Raw genomic sequence first — 24,189 nt, forward strand, 5'->3', positions numbered from 1 at the left:
GTCTAAAATTTGGGGCTGATTCCTTAAAACTAGAGAAAGAGAGAAAAAAAGAGCACTAAGTCAAAATCGTCCAATCAAGTTTCACCTATCATTTTAGAGAAAATAAAAAAAAAAATAAGACATGTATTTGGTTGCTATAGCCAACCAACAGCCCCAATGTTGCGCTGATATTAATTAACTGTTTTTTTTTTAATTGATTAAGTTGTGGACTTTAGCAGATATTGTAAATCCATATAAATACCTTTTTGTGGCCACGACTATTATTTTATTATTATTTTGTAGCCTTGCAACAACCTAGGAAGATTCAACTAGACAGGTTTGCTTGAAAAATAGTGTTAAGTGTTTGGTATGATAATGAAGTGACAGTTTGACAAAGTTGGCCCATACTGTGGACTTGCATTCTGGGAGTGACCTGTAAGAAAAGATAAAGAGCTGTTACCCATAGCGGTTAGTGGTATCCAATAGCTCATTAAAGTTAACCCCTTTCGTTGCATAATGAAACTGTATTGGGCTTTTTCTGCAACTAATTCACTTTCTAAGTAGGCAGGGGATCCAACCTAAAAAATGCAGTTAAGCTTATAAATATAAATTTTACATGATTCCAGCTCGTTAGTTGGCTTTTTACTACCTTATTTTGGTGGATCACAGACACTTGAAGTGTGCTCCCTACAATGTAATGAAGATGTATACAAGCTCCAGGAAGGCTTTATGACTTCCCCTAGCCATTCACAAGTGATTATGACAGCAGGCGTTCGCCTAGTAATAACAGAAATGAATAGGGTGCAGCTTTAAACCACTGATTGCAATCAATTACAAGCGAATACTGGTCTCGCATTGCGTGCAACTGAAAAAACGCATCAGAACCACCCATGTTGTTTGGGTTTTACACTTCTAAATTTACCAATAAACACTCACCAGCATAGGTGGGTTTATCCTATAATCATCATATTATGTAACAAATGCAACGGGGGATGTAACCTGCAGGAATATAAGGGGGGGGGGGGGGGTGGACAGCTTTTATAGTGTGAAACAGTCTTACAGTTTGCTATAGACTGTCTAATGCAGCTCTTCCCATCATTTTTAACATGAAGGAACCCTTGAAATAATTGTATGTCTCAGGGAACCCCTGCACAAATCATGTGGGTCAGTGGGGCAAAAATGCCCTCCGTTCAGAGGTGGTCAGAATGCCACCCTTTTAGACTGCTAAGATCATTGGTGTCAAGCTGCTGGCTCTGCCGAGTAGAACTGGCCCAGGGACTAAAGCCCCGTACACACGCACCGATTGTTGGCCATAAATTTTCGGCCAACGTCCGATCGGCCGATTGTCGGCTTGTTAGTATGATGCTTCCGACAACCGGCTGCGACTTTTCGGCCGAACAAAATCTGGTGTGCATGCTATAAAATTTTTGTTGGCCGTCACCAGAACGGCCGATTGTTCGTCAGTCAGTACAGATTTCGGCCGACAAAAGCCAGATGAGCAAGACTGGGCATGCTCAGAGAAGAAAAAACACACGGAAAGTAAACCAGCACATGACATCACCTCTGCAGTTGGTTGTTGTTGGCCGACAAAATTTGTGTGCAGTCTAGAGCACATTTCAACCAACACAACAACATTGGACAAAAGACGGCCGATCGGTCGGCCAACAATCGGTGCGTGTGTACGAGGCTTAATGTAGGTGCCATCAAATGGGAGGTCAATCAGTCAATGCTAAATAAAACCCTATCTACCTCCTAGAGCAGTGATGGTGAACCCTGGCACCCCAGGTTTGGAGCTACATTTCCCATTATGCTCATGCACTCAGCAGTGTAGTTGAGCATCACTGGAAATGTAGTTCCAAAACATCTGGGGTGCCAAGGTTCGCCATCACTGTCCTAGAGGAACCCAAGGATTCAATAGAACCCTGGTTGAGGATGGCTGGTCGAATGATCAGTTACTTGATATGTTTCTCACTATAGCCTTTCTGCTCCAGCATAGGTGTGAATCATACATTATTGTACTAGATTTTGATGGTCTGCTTGATTAATGCTTATGTAGCTTTTGTGCATGCAATCAAACAGGCAAGTGGCTCATAACATTTGTCACTAAATATATACTTAAAGAAATATTGTTCCAGGTCTAGGTTAAAAACAATGATCAATAGTGGTACATCAGTTGCACCTAGAGCTGGAATTTTAGCAGTGATGCAATGTCTTTATATTAGTGCCAATAAGCTGTTCATATCTTACGCCAGGGTTGTTGAAGGCACATTCAATTTTGGCACAATATTATCTCAATTGATTTTTTGTGATATTGACTGTGATTATTTATTATTTGATACGTCATTATTGTTTATTATTTTTATTAATATGTAGGATTATTTATTTGTAGTATTTTGTGATTGCTTATCTATGTATTTATTTAATGTTTATTATTACATACCTGATTTTAAGGATTGGGCTAAGTGAGTTCTAAATAATTTTGGTCAATATTTCCACACTAAAAACTAGGGATGCACTGATACCGGTATTGGTGCCAATACCAAGCATTTGCAAGAGTATCGTTACTCACACAAATGCTCCCGATACCAAAACCGATACTTTGCTGTGCAATTTGCATCAATGCAAAATGAATGAGCCCAAAGTGCACTGCAAAGAATCGCATGCGATTTGAACAGGAATGCAGTGCAATTCCTGTCCAAATCTCATGCGATTTTTTCCCCACTGCTCCTGTATGTGTGTAAATAGAAAGGGAAAAGCGCCTTCTAGTGGGCAGTTTAAAAAAATGTTGTTAACTCAAAGTACATATCTGGCCACATGTAAAATAATCTACATCAGTGTCCCGGTCTGGGGATGATAGCAAATCAGCGCTGCTGGAGGTACTCACAGGACTGGAGGAGATGTAGAGGCAGTCCACCTCCAAGCGGACATCACTTCCCACGCTGTCCTGGAAAGTCTCTTCCAGCCCTGTGAGCACCTCCAGCGGCCGTGATTTGCTATCGTCGGTGGACCAGGACACCTATCTAGAATATTTTGCATGTGGGGGAAATCGCATGCTATCTTTGTATTAATGCAAATTGCACCGCAAGGTATCAGCGAGTACTTGACCAAAAGTATCGTTACTCATACTCGCCGATATAAAACTGGTTTTGGTGCAAACCTACTAAAAACCTTGCCAGATTTTAGAAGCTCTGGAATATTATGCTTAAATATGCCCTGGTATTGTTGAAACATGCAGGACTACTTGTACTTTATCATTGCAATGTGCATCAAGTGCTCAAAGGGTGTGTACTTTATGTAAAAGTAGACATGTTATGGTAGAGCTAAAAGGAACTAGAAAACACTCTACTGATCCAGTGCAAAACAAAGCAAAGCCTTTTTGACAGAAGGTATCCACAGCTCACTTTTGTGATAAATCCCAATAAGCAGGTTGATCTTTTTAGGATAGCAGAAAGAACTATGCAAGTCATTCCTCTTGCCACTGGGCCAAATGTGCTTCCAGACCTGTTGGCTTACAGACAGATAGAGCCTAATAATATAGAGCCTTTAATTCCAAATGGCATTCAGCTGTTTCAAGCTGGCACGTGCTGCTGTGGAGAGGGAAGATAATTGAAGATGTAAATCCGATCACAAAAATGTCTTATAATCTTTAATACAATCATAAACATTTCAAAAGTCTTTTTAAGTCTGTTCAAATTAAGATAATACCTAGTAATCCTGCCAGGAAGGTCCTTGTTCAGGAACTTCCTGTTATAATATGACAGCACTCGCCCTATTCCCCAATTGCATACCTCCCAACTTTTTGGGATGGGAAAGAGGGACATCTATTAGCAAAAGCATGTTGGCATAGGACACACCCCCTGCCATGTTCCTTTAAAGGAGAAATATATAAAATAATGATTAGCTAAACCCACAAGTGCTTTTTTTTTTTTAACACTGCTATTTTTTTATACTGGCTTTTGAAATTTACAAATGCAGCAATTTCGATATTGGATTCAAATTTTAGCACTGGGAAACACTTTTTGAAAGATAAATAGTGCATTTATCTTTATAGATCAGACTATAAAAATGAGGGATAAAGGAGGAGGAAAGAGGGACAAAGGATTTTGTCCCCATTGGGGACTATAAGTTGCTGGTGCTTAATGTGCAGCTATGTTCCACCATTTTTAATACAAGGAAGCCAGTCCTGAGCAATGACCTGCTGCTGCCATTAGAGTCAGTGCGTGGAGATAGGAAGTGGGTGTAAAGAGGCTGGAGAAGCAGCGCTGAGTTTTAAAGGATGAAAATCTGTGAAAACAGATAGGTAAAGAAATGTAAAAAAAATGGCAATTATTTATGATACACAATACTCTAGAAAGCTGAATGATTAAGGTCTCTTTGATCTTTCACACGAGCGGACTGATCGGGTCCGCCTGTCAGTTTTTCAGGAGTACCCGATCGGACCCTTCAGTCATCTCTATAGAGTGGCAGGTGTCAACGGACATCCTGTTCGCTAAAAAAAGATGCATGGGGATCCGTTCCCCATTCATCTGGTCGATAGGATGGCAGCCGGGTGTAAATGGACAAGTGGACAACGGACCTCCCATAGATGAGAGCGGGCTGTGTCCAGCCTTCTGCCTGCTCATCGGGGATCATCAGACAGATTCCCCGCTGAGCAGGCAGACTCCAGCGGAGCCCGCCCCATGTGTAGTGGGCCTTAGGGTTCAGGTATACTTTAAAGTGGAAGTTCAGTAAAGGGGAAGTTCAGTAAAATCTAACTAAGGCTAAATCCACTTCCACTCCATTCTGAGCCTATTCTAACTACCCCGTAAAGGGAAAGATGCAGATACAGGTCTATTTTGAAATCGCTTCGGTCCAGTCACATGATCAGGTTCCAGCACCAGCTTCATTGTAAAGAAGGGACAGCTGACAATGGATGTTCCATAGTAAGCCTATGGGTGATGTTACTGCCCAGGCATTTGCAGACGTTGACAGCAATCTCTTCTCTTCACTGAACCCGCCATTAGAGAAGTCATGAGTGGACAGGAGCGGCTTCAGAATAGGTAAGTATAGACGTCTTTCCTTTTACAGGGTTGATAGAATAGGCTTAGAATGGGGGTGGGAGTAGGTTTAGCCTTAGTTAGATTTAGACTGAACTTCCACTGTAAAGCCTGGTTCACACTATTGCGGGTTTGTGGCCTGCGTTTGTGCGGGCATAGCAACCCATTCATTAGTATGGACTGCGTTACCCGCAGCAACAAGATTCATGCACCATTTTGGAAATGCAGCGGCTGGGAAATCCATGTAAACAGGAATAGAATTACCTTAGCGAAAGAAAAGCCAACATATACTATAAACATTAAGCTAATTTAACAACCAGCCACCTAGGTGACTCAGTTCCCACCCTGACAATGTTGTGATTAATGAGAGATCCTACTTCAGGTCAGACTGTCCGGCACGGAGCTCACAAAGTACATTACACATTATCATAAGTATAAACACATAACACCTTAATAAATCAAGGATAGTAGGAGACCCCCCAGCATCAGGTTGCTTTGCGCTGATCATATTAACATCTGTTCCTAAGTCTCAGTCTAAAGCAGTCATTGCTGGTTTTGGGCATAGAAGCCCTAAATATGTATCTGGGTCCCCCAGGTCCCAGAGTCTGTGTTTTGGGGAGTTATGGACTCAGAAACGAGACCACTCCAAGGGTCCCCCAGGCACACACCACCCAAGAAGAGAGCTCCCTCAAAAGCCAGGGCTCATACCAGTAGGCAGGAAGCTACCCTTCAGTCCCCTCCAAAAGCCTCTGTCATGGTTGGGTCTGTCGCACACACCTATGCAGTTTTATGCATCCTGTGTTTTGTTTTTTTTTTAAAGGCATTTTTATTGTGTTTTTGATGTGTTTTGCATTTCTGGGAGATGTCTGTTGTCATGCAAGAGAAACCAAAAGACCAGAGGAAATACATCAAAAACGCAAGCTCTGCATGATGCATTTCTTCTGCATTTTCCATTGAAGTCTTTGGAACCATATATGCAACATGCCGCAGGCAAAAAAATCCCTCACTCTTTTAAAAAAATGTTGTCACTGGAACAGGAATAGAGGAGAAATGTTTCAATAGGGACACTGGTTCCAGTTGCAACTGCCTGAGGGAGGTTTTCCCTCACTTTCCTCTCACCCTCAATTGTGTCTTCTAGATAGGAAGTCAATAAGGAGAAATCTCCCCAATAAGACAAATGAGGCAAAACAACCCATTTCCTGCTATATTCAAAAATTAAAAAATGTTTTTTTAGATATACTTCAAATGGTTAAAGTGTTTGTTACCCTAGCATTTCATATTCCTGACATGTACTTGTATAAAAATATTTGATTTTTTTCTACATAAATCCATTTCTTGGAGTGCATCACAGGACACAGAGCATGGTATAAGCTTAACTATCTGGGTCATGCACCAACTATAGATGATTGGACACCAGCAGATCAATCAAACAGGAAGTTCTCCCCTATATAACCCTCCTATATAGGAAGTACCTCAGTTTTGTAGAAAGCAACAAATTCTCAAAAGGAGGGGAGGGACCTCTGTGTCCTGTGATGTACTCCAAGAAATGGATTTTACAGGTAAGTATGTAAAAAAAAATCCAATTTTCTTTATCGTACATCACAGGACACAGAGCAGGTTATAATCTGAACTACCTGGGACTTCCCAGAGCAATAACCTTGAGGGGAGGGAGACACCATCACAGAAAACTGCCACAAGAGCAGGACCTACTCTGCAGTTTGTATAATGCTGAGGCCAAAGGCAGTATCCTCCGTAGTTCTGACACCCACCTGGTAAAAACCCTATGAATGTATGAGCCAAAGACCAAGTAGTGGCCTTCTAAACCTGAGCCACTGCAGACTGATGGCGGATAGCCCCAGATGCGCCCACTCAACTGGTAGAGAAGCTCTCCCCAGAAGGGGTGGGATGTTGCCCTTTCAAACCATAGGCTTGAATGATTAACTGCCAGGTCATATGAGAAATAGTTGACCTGGATGCTGCCAGCCTTTCCAGAGCTCTTCTGGCAGCATAAGCTAGGATTCCAAACTGTGCTGACAACTCAATTAAATCCTAACTGCCCGAACTAGATCGATAGTATGCAGAAATCTTTTCCCTGCCATGTGTGGACAAGGAAAAAGAAAGGCAAGACACTGTCCTAATTCCAGTGAAAACCAGAAAACCATTCTAGGCAAGAAAGATGGATGAGGACGTAACATCATCTTAACATGATGCAAGAGCAAGAACATAGAACGAGCCGCCAGCTCAGACATTCTTCTTGTCAAAGTGATAGTAGCCAAAGAAGCCACCCTCCGAGTCAAAGGACTAACAGAGTTTCTTGAATTGGTTCAAAAGGTGGCATATGCAAGGATAGCCAGGACCAAATCCAAGTCCGAAGGACACAAGGGGGGCCTGACAGGTGGAACTGTATGCTTTACACCCTGCATGAAGTTTGCAAGCGTGTTTATGCAAACATGAGTTTATGCAACCTGTGTTTAGGCAAGTATGCAAACATGCATTTATGCAAGCATACGTTTCTGCAACCTGTGTTTATGCAATCATGCATTTATGCAACCTGTGTTTAGGCAAGTATGCAAACATGCGTTTCTGCAAACATGTGTTTAGGCAAGTATGCAAACATGCGTTTATGCAACCCGTGTTTAGGCAAGTATGCAAAAATGCGTTTCTGCAAGTATGCAAGCATGTACACTATGTTGCACCTGCCCAACTGCACCTGGTCCCATACTAGTTTTGCAGGATTAGCCAAGCACATATGCATCCGATGCAGCCTCTATGCTGCTTCAGAGTAACCTAAAAGTAAACTCCTGCAGACCAAATTAACACTATTCTGGAGACACAATTCCTTAAAGTGCGCTGATACCCGTACAGGAGTGTATCGACAGACAGTTATACAAGCCCCCCGGATTAAAGAGGAAGTAAACGCTGTTTTTTTTTTTTTCATACCTGCAAAGTAAAAGCATAATGTGCATCGCATACTAGCACATCATGTTACTCTTACATGCAAACAAAGCCCTCGGTGTACCCGCTGGAGGTTGCATCCATCTTCGCACATCTTCCTTCCAGGTCCGCAGACTCTGGCTGTGTGACTGGTCCGAGCTACGTGATGTCACCCCCGTGCATGTGCTGTTCCTTCAGAGCGCATACGCTGATGACATCAGTATACAGTAAATATCTCCTAAATGGTGCAAGATTAGGAGATATTTACAGTACCTATAGGTAAGCCTTATCTATAGGTACAAACATTAGAGGGAAGTTTACCTCCCTTTTTAAGCAGTAAGTATAACTTTATGCAGTGTAAAATCATGACTTGTTTTGTCACGCAGCTATCCCATAGGAATTACTCACACCTCATTATATAGCCATGGGCTGCAGTTATGTCTGTGGCCTTGCTGATCCTTCAGCCCACAAAAAATGTCCGCCCTTCTACTTCCTGCCTATACTAACAGCACACCGACCCCAGTGGCCATTGGGAGAAAGACCACATCTTTTTTAAAGATACTGCAAATGCAGACTTACCATTCTTGATGCAGGACTCTGAATCATAACAGGAATCCAAACTTCACCCATCAAGGCGTGTTTTGTCACTTAAGGACCTTCAAGGACTGGGTACCCTCTTTAATTATCTGGGTCTACTCCCCTGGACCTGTATAGCACCCTGCTGGAAAGCACCTTGGTCAGAACAAACACTGTACAGTGTTCCATTTCGCAGAGTCCAATGACGTAAGGCTACATTACAGGAATACCTCGAGGATTCTTCTCCATATCCAGCGAGGCTCGGGTACCATCCATTTTAGCTGACAGCTTTTCTCGAATGGATCTGATTGATGTCATGATTCGCAGCATAATCGTTCAGGACCTCCACGCATGCTTCAACAGCACATTAGTGACCACCACCTTACAAACACTGGCAAATAAAAACCCAAAGTACTTCCTGTATAGGAGGGGTTATATGGGGGGGGGACTTCCTGTTTGATTGATCTGCCAGTGTCTATTCACCTATAGGTGGTGCATAAACCAGATAGTTAAGATTATAACCTGCTCTGTGCCCTGTGATGTATGATATCTCGTTCTCTTTGTATTGCTTCCTTTGTGTGAAATCCCTGGTATTTCTGCTAAGCCCTCTGCTGTCCTATTAAAAACTGACCACACTAAGCATGACCGCACATCATGGTCAGTTCTCTAGCTATGTTGGGAACTCAGCCTGCTCTCAACCAATAATCAGACTTGTCCTGAAACCCCCCCCCCCCTCCCACCCCTGCATAGCCATTTACTAGGAATCTGTATGCTGCTGCTTCTCCTCCCCCCCCCCCTTAGCTCTTATGAAGCTGAGAACAGAGGGAATGTGATCACTTATATAAAGGGGGGGGGGGAGGGTATATTTATAATGTGTTTTTTTTTTTTTATATCTATACATAAATGTTTTGCCTTTTTGTTTCAATTTTAAACTGAATGAGCTGTTTTACAAGGTGAGTGTTCGCAATTACTTTAAGGTCCTTGTTATATTGTTTGGTGTTTTTATTATTTGACCCCTTACCTTCATTGTAGGTATTTCATTTAGCCCCGAACAATGTATTCATGGTTTCAGCTTGGCAGGAGATCTGCATCTAAATAGAACATGTTATAGCATGAACTAGTATTGGATTGCCTTTTTGCTGGTTAGAAATCGATTGAGCAGTTCATATGTTACCTTTGCATGCTAAAAAAAATCTGCAGTGTGTGGCAATTTGTGCTCATAGATTTTTACATTCCACAAAATAAAATCCCAGCCCTGCATTTGTGCACAGACAATTATTACAGAGATCTGTATCTGCATGGAACCCCATGCCATGATCTCCCATCCTTAGAGGAAGCACAAAAAAGTGTTTTTCCCATAATCAACACCATATTGTCTTGTTAATTAGCACAAGAGCAAGTGGCATCAAAGTAAAATGGAAATGTGATGTAGCAAAACAAGAAGAAACATGTTTACTATCATAGAATCAGTTTGTTCTTGTTGAGACATGATCTTCTGTGCACGCAGGGTGCTAAGGAGAGGAATTGGTGCCATATTGATTGTCTTATTCAGCAAGGGATTGGTCATATGTGCAGCAGCACTTGCCACCTCTCTGAAAAGAGATCCCTTTTCAGAGTCGTTTGATAGGCACTAAGGAGATGATATGTGTTGAGCCAGCATGTAGGAGAGAAAGGGGCATCCCTGTAAACTAACTGGGCTCTGTTGCTTTACACAGTGCTTTAACCCCTTTCCCCAAAAGAATGTACCTGTACTTCTGGTTCAAGTGGTTATACCAGGGCCATGGTTTGCAGTTGCAGTCAGGACCCCCCTATTGTTTTTTTTTTTTTTTGTTTTTTTCAGCTGGCATGCTGAAAAATGTAAAAGCAATCCTAACGGCTAAAAAGCTGCTGAATCGCTTTTACATGAGGGGAAAGGGGGTCCCTCCTGTTACCTTCCTGAGCTCTTCTGTCCTACAGGGGAGCCTGGGACTGAGACCGGCGGTTCTGCCGGCTTACCACAGAGATGACCGAGGACCGAAATGTCCCCAATCATCTCTATGGTCTAAGAAACCAAAAGCAAAGAATATTTTGTTACTTCTGGTTTCGTAAAGATGTAAACAATCCATTACCGGCTTGTAAAAGCGTCTGATCTTAGTTTGATCAGATGCTTTTAAGGGTAGAGGAAAGATCTAACAGACCCAGATTGGGGATTTTTAAGTACCATAGTTTGGCACCATTCCATGGACGTGCACAATTTTAAAGCGTGACTGTCACCATGTTTGGTATCTTTTTTACTATGCGTAACATCATATTTTATATTTTACCAACCAATTGGGTTCTATATTGTATTTTTGTGCATTCATTTACTAAAGTTTATTTTTTACAAAAAAAGTGCGTTTCAAAAGACTAGAGAAGCTTAACACAAATAAATCACCAGGACTGGATGGCTAACACTGGAGAGTCCTCAAGGAACTCAGTCAGGTTATAAACAGACCATTATTCCTAATCTTTATGGACAGCATATTGACAGGAATGGTACCAGCTGATTGGAGGAAAGCCCATGTGGTACCAATATTTAAAAAAAGGTATAGTTATATACCTGGAAAATATAGGCCAGTCAGCTCAACAACATAAACTATTGGAGAAGATAAGAGACTATATCCAAGAATATGCTTAGGAAAACAGTATCATTAGCAGTAATCAGCATGGGTTTACGAAGGGTCATTCCTGCCAGACCAATCTGTTAACACTCTACGAGGAAGTGATCTGCCATCTTGATAAGGGAAAGTCTGTGGATGTGGTGTATCTGGATTTTGCAAAAGCATTTGATACAGTTCCCCATAAACGCTTAATCTACAAACTGAGGTCTATAGGCATGGACCATAGAGTTTTTTTCATGGATAGAAAACTGGTTACATGGGCGTGTCCAAAGGGTGGTGATAAATACCTGGTTTGGAGTGGTAAGTGGGGTACCCCAAGGCTCTGTCTTGGTAGCAATTTTATTTAATTTATTCCTAAATAATATAGAGGTCAGTATAAATAGTTCAATCTCAGTTTTTGCAGACAAAACAGAAATAAGCAGGGAAATTACTTCACTCAGGATATAGAAATTTTACAGGAAGACCTGAATAAAATAATGGAGTGGGCACTACATGGCAGATGATGTTTAATGTTGATAAATGTATAGTGATGCACTAGGGGGCTAAAAATATAAACACAAACTGCTCACTAAGGGGAGAACCTCTGGAGGAATTAAGGATGGAGAAATATTTGGAAGTCCTGGTAGAAGACAGACTTAGCAAAAGCAGGCAATGTGAAGCTGCAGCAAGCAAAGCCAGAAGACTATTAGGCTCCATGTACACGGGACGTTGTTAAAAGTCCCTTTGAATGCTGGAATTTTTAGGACGTTTGAAACGTCCGTTCGGTCGCGTTTGTACCCTCGTTTAGCGGGCGTTTAGCGGGCGTTTGCGGGCGTTTGCGTTTACAACCGTTCCTAGAGGTCAAAAAAAATTATTTACCTTTAAAATGGAAAAACGCGAACGCTAAACGCGGGTCATCGCGTTCGGACGCGTTCAGATGCGTTCGGACGCGTTTGTGCGTTTGAAACGCCGGGAAACACACGTTCGAACGCAAATAATTGCGTTCTAAAAACAGTCCCTGAACGCAACTGCCTGCAAATGACTGTAAACGACCTGGTGTACATGGACAGATAAGATAAAATGTAGATGGGTTCAGGGGCTTCTGAAAAAAACGCCCAACTGCTCCTAAACGGCCATTTCCAGCGTCCCGTGTACATGGAGCCTTAGCATGCATAAAAAAGGGAATTCACTCCAGAGATAAAATGATAATCTTGCCACTTTATAAAACTCTGGTTCGGTCACATCTAGAGTATTTCATCCAGTTCTAATCACCAGTCCTCAGGAAGGATGTGCTGGAGAGAGTCCAGAGAAGGGCATCTAAATTATTAAGCGGACTGGAGAACCTCAATTATGAGTAACAACTACAAGCACTAAATTTATTCTCCCTGGAGAAGTGACGCTTGAGAGGAGATATGATAGCGGTATACAATTACCTGGGATGATCCCAGCGTAGTAAGAAAACATTTCAGTCTCAGGGAGTATAAGAAGACACAGGGCCACACAATGAGATTGGAGGAGAAGCACAGTTTTTCACTGTCAGGGCGATAAGGATGTGAAACTCTCTTCCACAATCTGCGAGGAGTACTGATATTTTTAAAAGACTCTTGGACGTGCATCTTAGTGAACACAAGATACAGGGATATGGGAAATGATTACTGACATTGACATGCATACACCTTCACAGGTTGAACTGGATGGACTATTGTCTTTATTCAACCTACTATGAAACTATGAAACCACTGTGCAAACATCATGTAACATAAAAAAAATGCAACACCCACTATTTTATTTTCTAGGGCCTCTAATGTTTTAGGGTTATAAGTAATTTTCTAGCAAAACAAAGTGTCAGAATAGGCCCGGTGTTGATGTAGTTAAAAATAGAACTAAAGGCAAAACTTTTTCTTTCATTTTGGATAGAGTATAGGAAGGGTAATAACCCCTGTTGTTTTTTTTTTTTTTTTTTGCAATGTGTGTCCCATTAAAAGAGAGGTATGGGCTTGTAAAGAAAAAAACACTAAGACTGAGAACCAAGTGATCAAAGACCACTGTCAGTCACTGACTCTCTGCTCGGCCCCTCCAGCGCTCACTAGAGCACTGGGCTGTGGAGTGGGCGGGAGCAGCTGGCTAAGGTTCTCAGTGGCTCGCTGAGAGGCAGAGCCAGCTGAAAGTCCAGGCATCTGGGTGTATCCCAACTGTAAAATCAGGATTTTTTCCCAGCCCAAACCGAGTGACATCAGCCAACAGCAGACTGGGATTTCCTTTCTCTTTCTCTCTCAGTGAAAACAGTAAAACATACAAATAGAGAGGGTGAAACTCCCTAATGGGGCACAGACAGCAATAGAAATCCGACAGGTGTCCTAATCCATCGCAACTTCATTTATTACTAGTTATACTTTAAGTCATTTACAGAATGTGCTAATAGGGGAAGAGAGCAGAGTGATGAACTCACCAGTGCGCTACTGCCCCTTCACTATCCAGATGGAGGCTGGAGGAAGGATCTTGACACCAGTGGAATATGGTCAGTAAGGGACCTGCCTATGATTTCTGGAAGGGGTAAGAAAACCTGTAGAGTGGTTGTACAGTACAGTTTTACAAATTTTTTGGCCCAAAACAGTTTACACTAATGTACTTTAACCACTTGCCGACTGCCTAATGACGATTTACGTCGGCAGTCAGCCCCTCACAGGCAAAGTGACGTATGGGTACGTCGCTAGCCTGTGAGGGTCTAGGGAGCGAGCGCGCGCCCCGGAGGCGCGCTCTTGCTCCCGCGTGGTCACGGACCCCCCTGCGCGTGTGACCGGTGGACCCGATGTCCGCCGGTCACTCTGCGATCGCCGCTGCAGAGGGAGAAAGTCAGGCGACTAGTGTAAACAAGCCGCCTGTCATTCTCCCCTGTGTAGAAACAATGATCACACGGTTCTACTATGTAGGACCGTTGATCATTGTTCCTACAGCCCAAGCCACAGCCAATCACAGTTAGAATCACGCCCCTAGGGACACACACACAGCCCCTCCCTCTCAAAAAAAGTTAACCCCTTCACTGCCAGTGTAATTTTACAGTAACAGTGCATATGTATAGCACTGATTACTGTAGAAATGTCACTGGTAACCCCAAAAGTGTCAAAAATGTCAGTCAAGGGTCCGATCTGTCCGCCCAAATGTCGCAGTCCCGCAAAAAAAATCGCAGATCACCGCCATTATGCGTTAAAAAGAAAAACAACAAAAATGACAAAAATCTTTCCCTTAGTTAGTAAACGCGATAACTTTTGCGCAAACCAATCAAAATACGCTTTTTGCTAATTTTTTTTACCAAACATATGTAGCATAAAACAAATTGGCCGAAAATGTTAAAAAATTTTGATTTTTACATATTTTTTTTTGGGAATTTCATATAAAAAAATGTGAAAAATATTGCTATTTTTGCAAAATTTACGCTCTTTTTTTGTTTATAGCGCATGATCAAAAAATCGCACAGGTGATCAAATACCACCAAAAGAAAGCTCTGTTTGTGGGAAAAAAAGGACGTCAAATTCGTTTAGGTACAGCATCGCACGACCGCGCAATTGTCCGTTAAAATCACGCAGTGCCGAATCGCAAAATACCCCCTGGTCAGGAAGGGGGTAAAATCTTCCGGGGCTTAAGTGGTTAACTGTGCGTTTATCTGCTTGCCTATAAGTCTGAGTTAATAGTGTTTATTAATTGTAAGGAATAACTGCAGAGTAAAAATAGATTCTGGACCAAAATATATATTACTGCTGATGCTCAATGCATTCATTTATTTTTTTCTGATGTGCTCAGCATTCATCGGTATGCTTTTTAAATTGTAAATGTATCATGATCAGCAATTATACAGTCACTAGGGATTATTCGTTTGCATTCAGTGGGCAGTTTAGAGGAAAGGCTAGAATCAACCATTGTGCTCATCATTTGATTAGACTCAATCCTTTAATATCTTTTTGCTTTCACATGTAGTATTGAATATAGCAAAAGTATTTTGAAATACTTTCTTAAACTCTCTTAAAATATGTTTTATATGTTCTGTTCATAGTATTACTCGCTAGACTTACCATATACAAGATCTCTATATGGTATAGGGAAATAACTTTTTTGCTGCTAAGATCACATATAATAAGTCAGATACCCATTCTATTTCTCAATGTTGAGGACGTGTGGCTCAAGAAAGCACTCCTATTAACCCTGCATTTACTAGTTGTTGCTAGAGATGCTCTTCATGTTGTTACTTCACATAGACAGAAAAAGTGATCCATCAAGTCTGACTTTTTTTTTTTTTTGGTATGCTGACCTGAATGAGCACCTAGGTCTTAGTAAAGACCAACAGTATTGTACTGTCCATGTCTGCCCATATGAATTTGTGATTTAAAATATACAAAATATTTGTGCATGTGCTGAGTAAGTAAATCAAGGTTCTCCAAACTTTCTAAACAAAGGGCCAGTTATTGTCCTTCAGATTTTAGGGGGGGGGGGGCAGACTGTGGCCAATGGGAGTATAAATTGCCCTGGCATCAGTGGGAATATACAGTGCATCTTTGGCGTTAGGTTGAGGAAAAGTGCACCATCGTTTGGGTCAGTAGGGGTAATAGTGCCAGATCAGTGGGAGGAATATTGCCCCATTGTTGATGTCAGTAAGAGGAATACTGCCATACTGCCCCATCGTTGTTGTCTGCCGGAGTAATAGCGCCCCATCGTTAGTGTCAGCAGGAGTAATAGCACCCCATTGTTGGTGTCAGCAGGGGGAATAGCACCCCATTGTTGGGTCAGTGGGAGGAATAGCGCCCCATTGTTGGGTCAGCGGGAGGAATAGCACCCCATTGTTGGGTCAGCGGGAGGAATAGCACCCCATTGTTGGGTCAGTGGGAGGAATAGCACCCCATTGTTGGGTCAGTGGGAGGAATAGCACCCCATTGTTGGATCAGCGGGAGGAATAGCACCCCATTGTTGGGTCAGCGGGAGGAATAGCGCCCCATTGTTGGGTCAGCGGGAGGAATAGCACCCCATTGTTGGGTCAGCGGGAGGAATAGCACCCCATTGTTGGGTCAGCGGGAGGAATAGCACCCCATTGTTGGGTCAGCGGGAGGAATAGCACCCCATTGTTGGGTCAGCGGGAGGAATAGCGCCCCATTGTTGGTGTCAGCAGGAGAAATAGTGCCTCATTGTTGGTGTCAGTGGGAGGAATAGTGCCTCATCAACAGTGTCAGTTTGAGGAATAGTGCCTCATCAACAGTGTCAGTTTGAGGAATAGTGCCTCATCATCAGTGTCAGTGGGAGGAATAGTACCTCATCATCAGTGTCAGTGGGAGGAATAGTGCCTCATCATCAGTGTCAGTGGGAGGAATAGTGCCTCATCATCAGTGTCAGTGGGAAGAATAGTGCCTCATGATCAGTGTCAGTGGGAGGAATAGTACCTCATCATCAGTGTCAGTGGGAGGAATAGTGCCTCATCATCAGTGTCAGTGGGAGGAATAGTGCTGATCATTGGGGTTAGTGGGAGTAATAGTGCCTCATCATCAGTGTCAGTGGGAGGAATAGTGCTGATCATTGGGGTTAGTGGGAGTAATAGTGCCTCATCATCAGTGTCAGTGGGAGGAATAGTGTTGATTATTGGTGTCAGTGGGAGAAAAAGTGCCCCAAGAGACGGGTTATGGCAAGGATAGGGCCACATCAGGCCTCGGGGCCACAGTTTGGAGACCACTGCTGTAAATGTACAGTTTTTGGTTGGACCCTGTCCCTGAGCCACGAATACAAGCACTGAATTTTAACAAGTGTCTGCTGATACACATTCACAGATCAAGGAGATTGATTTATTAAGGACAAATAGGCTGTTCACTTTGTACGAGATCTGCAGTCTCTGGTTACCTCCTGCACTAGGTCTGCAGTCTCTGTTTACCTCCTGTACTAGATCCACAGTCTCTGGTTATCTCATGTATTAGATCCGCAGTCTCTGGTTATCTCCTGTACGAGATCCGCAGTCTCTGGTTATCTCCTGTACTAGATCCGCAGTTTCTGGTTATCTCCTGCACGAGATCCGCAGTCTCTGGTTATCTCCTGCACTAGATCTGCAGTCTCTGGTTATCTCCTGTACTAGATCTGCAGTCTCTGGTTATCTCCTGTACTAGATCCACAGACTCTGGTTATCTCCTGTACTAGATATGCAGTGTTTGGTTATCTCCTGTACTAGATATGCAGTGTTTGGTTATCTCCTGTACTAGATCTGCAGTCTTTGGTTATCTTCTATACTAGATCTGCAGTCTCTGTTTATCTACTGTACTAGATTGGCAGTCTCTGGTCATCTCCTGTATTAGATTTGCAGTCTTTGGTTATCTCCTGTAGTACGTCCATCAGTGCGCAGTAATGATGTGCTGTAACCTCTGGCAACCAAGATCTGCCTGATATAGTGCAGTAAACTGATTTTGAGTCTTCCTGCTATTTGTTATATGTCTAAGAACGGTCAGGGGGGGCCCAAGAAAATGTTTGCCCAGGGTCAAATCAATATTAAAGATGGCCCTGCAATTCCCTATGTATACTAAGTCCTCAGCAATATGCTATCATCACCAAGTCACTGGACCTGTAGCTAAAGGTCAGTGGGGATCAAGGTGCTTACTTTACATTACCATTTTCTTCCCTGTGCTACTTCCTTAGCTCTGCCTAGCCAGGCATGCTCCCAAAATGGCACACTTATTCCAGGGCTTCAGCATTACTCACATCAGAGGACTCTGTCCAGACCTTCAAGACCTTATGCAACCCTCTGCAGGACCTGCAGAAGAAGGTCAGAGGAGACAGGGTGACTGCAGCAACTTCTCCCATGCTCTGTACTACCTTGCCTGTGACTTCAGCAGTCAGCACTGCACAGGGCCCTTTAGATAAGCTCTGCTGGCATAGGCGTGCGCACAGGGTGTGCCGGGTGTGCCTGGGCACACCCTAATCACCTAGGGCACATTAGCATTATCGCTCTGTTTGCCAGTGAGGAGATGGGAAAGATCTCCCTCGGACCTGCTCTGCCATAAGAGAAGTGCCACACACTTCTATTTCACTTTGCCAGCAGGGAGAGTAATGTACCAGGGCCATATACGTGTAGGCAAACACATGCATGTGTATTTAAACTTTGGGGTGCACACCCTAATGCAATAGGCTGCGCACGCCTATGTCTGCTGGAGGCTACATCTTAGCAGCTCTGGGGTATCTTGCTCCCACGCCCCATCTATATGGCCCCCCTTACACCCTGGCATGTACTGTATATGGGCAATAACTACACCCACTAAGGAGGGACTGTTCTACAAGGGCAGCTAACACCTAGTTACAACTTTCTACTTACCATGTTATAATGGCAACAGAGCCAATGGCACCTGCCAACAAATTATTAAATGCGGTGGCTGCATTTGTTTTCTTTTTTAACACTTTTTTTTTCTTTATTTTCACCAATTGATCTGGCTAGTAAGTCTATTAAAGTGTTACTAAACCCAGGGCCCTGCGTTGACTATATCTGGTCTCCCACAGTACACAGAACATGGAAATGCAATTATTTTAGTAAATATAAACTGATAAATACCTTTTCTCATCAGCAGTATATAGCAATCTTGTGATTACTATCAGTGTCTGGTTAAAGCTTGTAGGAGGAGTTTTTATTCTAATCTAACTGTCCTATGAAAATTGCGTGACCCCTGACCCTCTGTCTGGACAGTGCTGATTGGCCCTGTGCTGATCACATACACATAAACTTAGTATGTGCAGAGTGACTCCAAACACTCTATACTATCAGGAGATGGATATGGGACAGTGGAAGATGGGGAGGACAAGAGAAGACAAAATAAAACAGCCTTTTTACACAATGCAGAGGATTAACCCCTTATGTTCCACAGTGAGTATAACAAGTATGTTTTACTGCATATACAGACTGATTTTACGATTGTAGGTTTAGTAGCACTTTACCTTCTTTTTACCAGACTGAGCTGTCCAGCAAAAGTGGCAGTATGGGGTTGAGACAAACCATTTAACACTGAAAGGGGTGTTTACAATGGTCAGCCTTTATTCATTTATGTAAAATGTTTATCCTAAATGGAAAAAAATGTTTGCTGCTTAAATAACGTTATCCAGAGTTTGACTTTGTTAGGCAAATCTATCTAAATTTGCTAGCGCATCTAACACTCCTATCTCCCCAGATTTAGGGTCCATGCTACAAAAAACTATGCTCCTACAGGAGTTTAGCATTTTGCCTGTTGAAGCAACTAATGTTATCCTATATGTCCATACACATTAGGTCATTTAAAGGCATATTTTAAGCTCAGCATTTAGAGGCAGAAAAAAACCCAAAACTTTTGTTTTGCATTTTTGAGAGCAGTTTTCTGGCAGGAAAAAGAACGTTAGAACAAAAAAAGTTCCAAATTAGCGGGGTTTTTCTGTCCAGAGAACTGTTTTTTTTTTGTTTAAACCAGTGTACATGGACCTTTATAATTGCTGCTGCCCAAAAGGTGTCTCCTTTGGTCCTCCAATCAGGGTGGAGAAAACCTAAGACAGGAAGTGTATTATTGGCCAGATCACAAGGTGACAGTATAGGAAAAAAAGCCTTAAAAAAAACAAATGTAACTACCACACCTAGATTTAGTAAGCTGCAATTAATAAAAGTATTGTTTTGGGGCTTTACCACTGTAATTTAAATCAGTGATCTCTACTGGAGCATCTGACTTTTTTTTTTTTGTATAAATGTAACAGCAAGGACATTGGCATTATACATCTAATTAGGATATTACACCAATCTGTGTTATTGGTTAAATTGTAACTTAAGTAACATTTTTTTTTTTTCCAGACCCTCTTAACCACTTCTGCACCGGAAGGATTAAGAGGGCAAATAGCCAGGCCATATTTTGCGATTCGGCACTGCGTTACTTTAACGGACAATTGCGCGGTCGTGCGACACTGTACCGAAATAGAATTGATGTCCTTTTTTTCCCACAAATAGAGCTTTCTTTTGGTGGTATTTGATCACCTGTGCGATATTTATTTTTTGCACTATAAACAAAAAAAGAGCAACAATTCTGAAAATAAAATATTTTTCACATTCTGCTATAGAACATTCCCCAAAATAAAAAAATAATGTAAAAATCAAAATTTTATTACTTTTAGGCCAATTTTTTTTCTGCTAAATATTTTTGGTAAAAAAGAAAGAAAATCGCAATAAGTGTATTTTGATTGAGTTGCGCAAAAGTTATCGCGTCTACTAACTACGGGAAAGATTTGTCATTTTTATTGTTTTTTTTTTTTTTACCTACGTTGGTTTGCACAGGAGCGGCTGCCTGCCGCAGTATAACTGCGGCAGGCGGTCGCAAAGTGGTTAACATGGTCATACAGTACCTTTTTTGATTTATTTCCAGAGAAAATAAAGGCGATAAAAAAAAACAAAAAAAACAGTGTATTGATGTGCATTGTTTCACTGCTAATACACAGTGCTATACAGATGTTTCTATAACCCTTTTAGCACTTGATTTGTTGAAAGCACGATGTGGTGTTGAGTATTACATTCTCTGTGCAATAGAAGGCTTTTAGAAATACAGAGAGTCAACACTTGCGTCATTGCAGTTTTCTCCCAAGAGTTTTTTCTTTTGCTGATGTCATGGCACAACATAGCACATTTACTGTGCATTTAACACTTGTCAAAGCAAAATAGATTTTATCCCAATGGTACCATCCCTAATTGTCATTGTTAATCTGGACAGATGTGTAGGATCACAGCAATACCAGAGATATATATATAGCAAATTTTACTGTGTCTTGTGATACTTTGAAAGCTAATTCCAGATTTTTTTTTTGCCATGTGTGTAGCACTGTTACTACTTACACTGTCACATTCACATAACAGAGATAGGCGTAATGTGGATTAACCCGAACACCTCTACTTTATTGTGTACCAGATACAGTATATTACCAAAAGCATTGGGACACCAGCCTTTACACGCACATGAACTTTAAAGGCATCCCAGTCTTAGTCCGTAGGGTTCAATATTGAGTTGGCCCACCCTTTACAGCTATAACAGCTTCAACTCTTCTGGGAAGGCTGTCCACAAGGTTTAGGAGGGTGTTTATGGGAATGTTTGACCATTTTTCCAGAAGCGCATTTGTGAGGTTAGGCACTGTTGGAGAGAAGGCCTGGCTCGCAGTCTGCACTCTGATTTATCCCAAAGGTGTTCTATCGGGTTGGGGTCAGGACTCTGTGCAGGCCAGTCAAGTTCCTCCACCCCAAACATGCTCATCTATGTCTTTATGGACCTTGCTTTGTGCACTGGTCCACATCATTTGGTGGAGGTAGGATAATGGTGTGGGGTTGTTTTTTAGGGGTTGGGCTTGACCCCTTGGTTCCAGTGAAGGGAACTCTTAAGGTGTCAGCATAACAAGACATTTTGGACAATTTCATGGTCCAAACTTTGTGGGAACAGTTTGGGGATGGCCCCTTCCTGTTCCAACATGACTGCGCACCAATGCACAATGCAAGATCAATCTGCTCACCATGCTTCTTCAAAAAAGCCCAGCATTCCCTGGGGCAGCCTTTTCTTAAGCTCAGGCCCACCCATCGCCCATGGCTCCGCTATCTTAAGGATACTTCCCACCTCCTAGCCACGCCCCCATCGGTCAAGGCTCTCTTTCCCTAAGGGGATCAAGAAGCCTTCATTGATGAGTAAGTTTGGGATGGAGGAACTTGACTGGCCTGCACAGAGTCCTGACCTCAACCTGACAGAACACCTTTGGGATGAATTAGAGTGCAGACTGAGAGCCAGGTCTTCTTTCCAACATCAGTGCCTAACCTCACTAATGCGCTTTTGGAAGAATGGTCAAACATTCCCATAGACGCACTCCTAAACCTTGTGGGCAGCCTTCCCAGAAGAGTTGAAGCTGTTATAGCTGCAAAGGGTGGGCAAACTCAATATTAAACCCTACCGGCTAAGACTGGGATGCCATTAAAGTTCATGTGGGTGTAAAGGCAGGTGTCCCAATACTTTTGGTAATATAGTGTACATCACACGCCTTATGCTACTGCTGATTTGCAGTAATAATGGCCACTTTCTCTGATATACTAGCTTAGCCTATGGAATTGGTAAGTATGGGCATATGGGTAATTATTAAAAGGTACTCAAACCAAAGTTCCTAAATACTTCCAACAGATTCAATGCTTTTTGATCAGCTTGATAAACAGTGACCCTGTAGCCATCTGGGGAATGGTGGTATACCAAATTTAATTTATGTTTTTCAGTTTGATGAAAACACATGTAAAGTGAGCCTGTACCCAGACTAGGCACACAAAGGGTGAATTCACACTGGAACGGAGAGCTGCCGCAGCACTTTACGGCTCTGGCAGCTCTCTCTTCCCAGCTGTGGTAGGGGGCAATGTGGTGCACAACTCTTTTTTTTTTTGCACAAACTTTACGTGAAGTGTACAAAATGTTAACTTCATTTATGGCAATGTTCAGTAGCGCAATGCACTGTACAGCAATCTTGCCAACCGTCAGTATTTTTTACTGGCAGCCAGTAAAAAATTGGCACTTTTCTCCTGCCAGTAAATGCCAGTGACAGGAAAAGGTTGCAATAAAAAATATGGCTGTGAAGCTCAGCTCAGAACTACACATGCGCAGTTCTGGTTCAGAGCCAGCCGAGACCATTTGAGTACCTTCTACAGTGTGTTCGGCAGCAGAGGTGGGAGGCGGGTCCAGTGGAGAGCGTGCCACGTGACGTCATGCTGCATGGGAGCCGAGCAGAGCAGCTGGAGCCTTGTATGCGGGACAGGAGCAAGGCAAGCCGGGAGTGGGACTGTCAGTGCTGTTTTGACTGGAGTGGACTGAAGGGTCTACCTGGCATGGAAAGAGACTGTGACGCAGGAGGGGACATGTCGTGTCGGTGATCTATGCTGCTGCACTCTGCTGTCAGTGTCACTGTGAGAGTCAGTTTCATGTGTGTGAATGTGTGTGCCCATTCTAATTTCTTGCCCTCCTGAGTTATGTTTCTGAGTTACTTACTGTATCGAAAATAAATAAAATAGGAACATTTTTTTGCCTTATTATCTATCTTAATTCACATTGCTTATTATATATTGTACTTGTTTGTAGCCTAAATACTGAAATTTGCCCTGTAATTTTGTAATTTTTGGAAATGCCAGTAAAAACTTGGCTGTGTGTAAGATTCTGGTACCTTTGGTACCCTTATTGCCCATTTTCCTTTTTATATTGCGTCCCACCTTTTTAGTTAGGTGGAACGCATATACCTTTAAGCCGGATGACATCATCGCTGAGCGCCGCTCTGAGCGGATATTTCAATCGCCGGCTTTCTCTCTCACATTGTTCGTTCAATGTTACCGCATGCTCACAAGCCTTGTCTTATGCTGCCGGAGCCTCCAGCTATTCTCTTTACCTGGAACAGACCGGAACCTCGCTACTGATCCCGTATCTCGCTACCGGATCACTCCCTCACTACCGGACCCCTCTACTTACTAACCTTACTAGTGATAAGTACCCCACAGGGGATTCCTCCATAACTAACTTACACTATCTACCTCTGCACATTAAGGACTGTTACTATCTATGCATACTAATTCTATCATCTGCACTGTTACATAGATTGCTAGCTCTTGAGTCTACTACCATCTATCCTTGCACTGGGTTAGTCTATCCTGTATATATCATCTGTTGTCCTCACCACCTGTTACCATACATGATCACTAACCTATCTGCATTCTACCTATTACCATCTACTACTCTCCTGAACATTTCTATCAAGTGCTTATCATTGCGGTCACTGCTCACACCTGTCCCTTCAGCACATCACCTCCATACTGTCATATACATCCCATCACTCCAGGAACATCTTATTGAGTGTGTGTATATCTGTATGTTGAAGCAGACAGGCCCACAGTGATGAGTCTGGAGAGTTGGATCTGGTGTTTCAACACATCTCTACATGACTACTGAGTGGAGATTCTGCAGCTGCAAATCCAGCTTACTATAAAAACGCAGGAGCGTTACACTGTGCCAGTAAATTTTGGGTGTGGTGTC

General features: G+C 42.6%; 1 protein-coding gene across 4 annotated transcripts in view; it reads left to right on the forward strand.

The window, feature by feature from the left end:
- The window catches only part of CACNB3 (calcium voltage-gated channel auxiliary subunit beta 3), a 399,535-nt gene that overhangs the window by 138,839 nt on the left and 236,507 nt on the right, over positions 1–24,189 (forward strand). The gene's annotated exons all lie outside the window — the stretch shown is intronic.

The sequence above is a fragment of the Pelophylax lessonae genome (assembly GCF_965119305.1).
Source record: "Pelophylax lessonae genome assembly, chromosome: 2".
Taxonomy (NCBI): domain Eukaryota; kingdom Metazoa; phylum Chordata; class Amphibia; order Anura; family Ranidae; genus Pelophylax; species Pelophylax lessonae.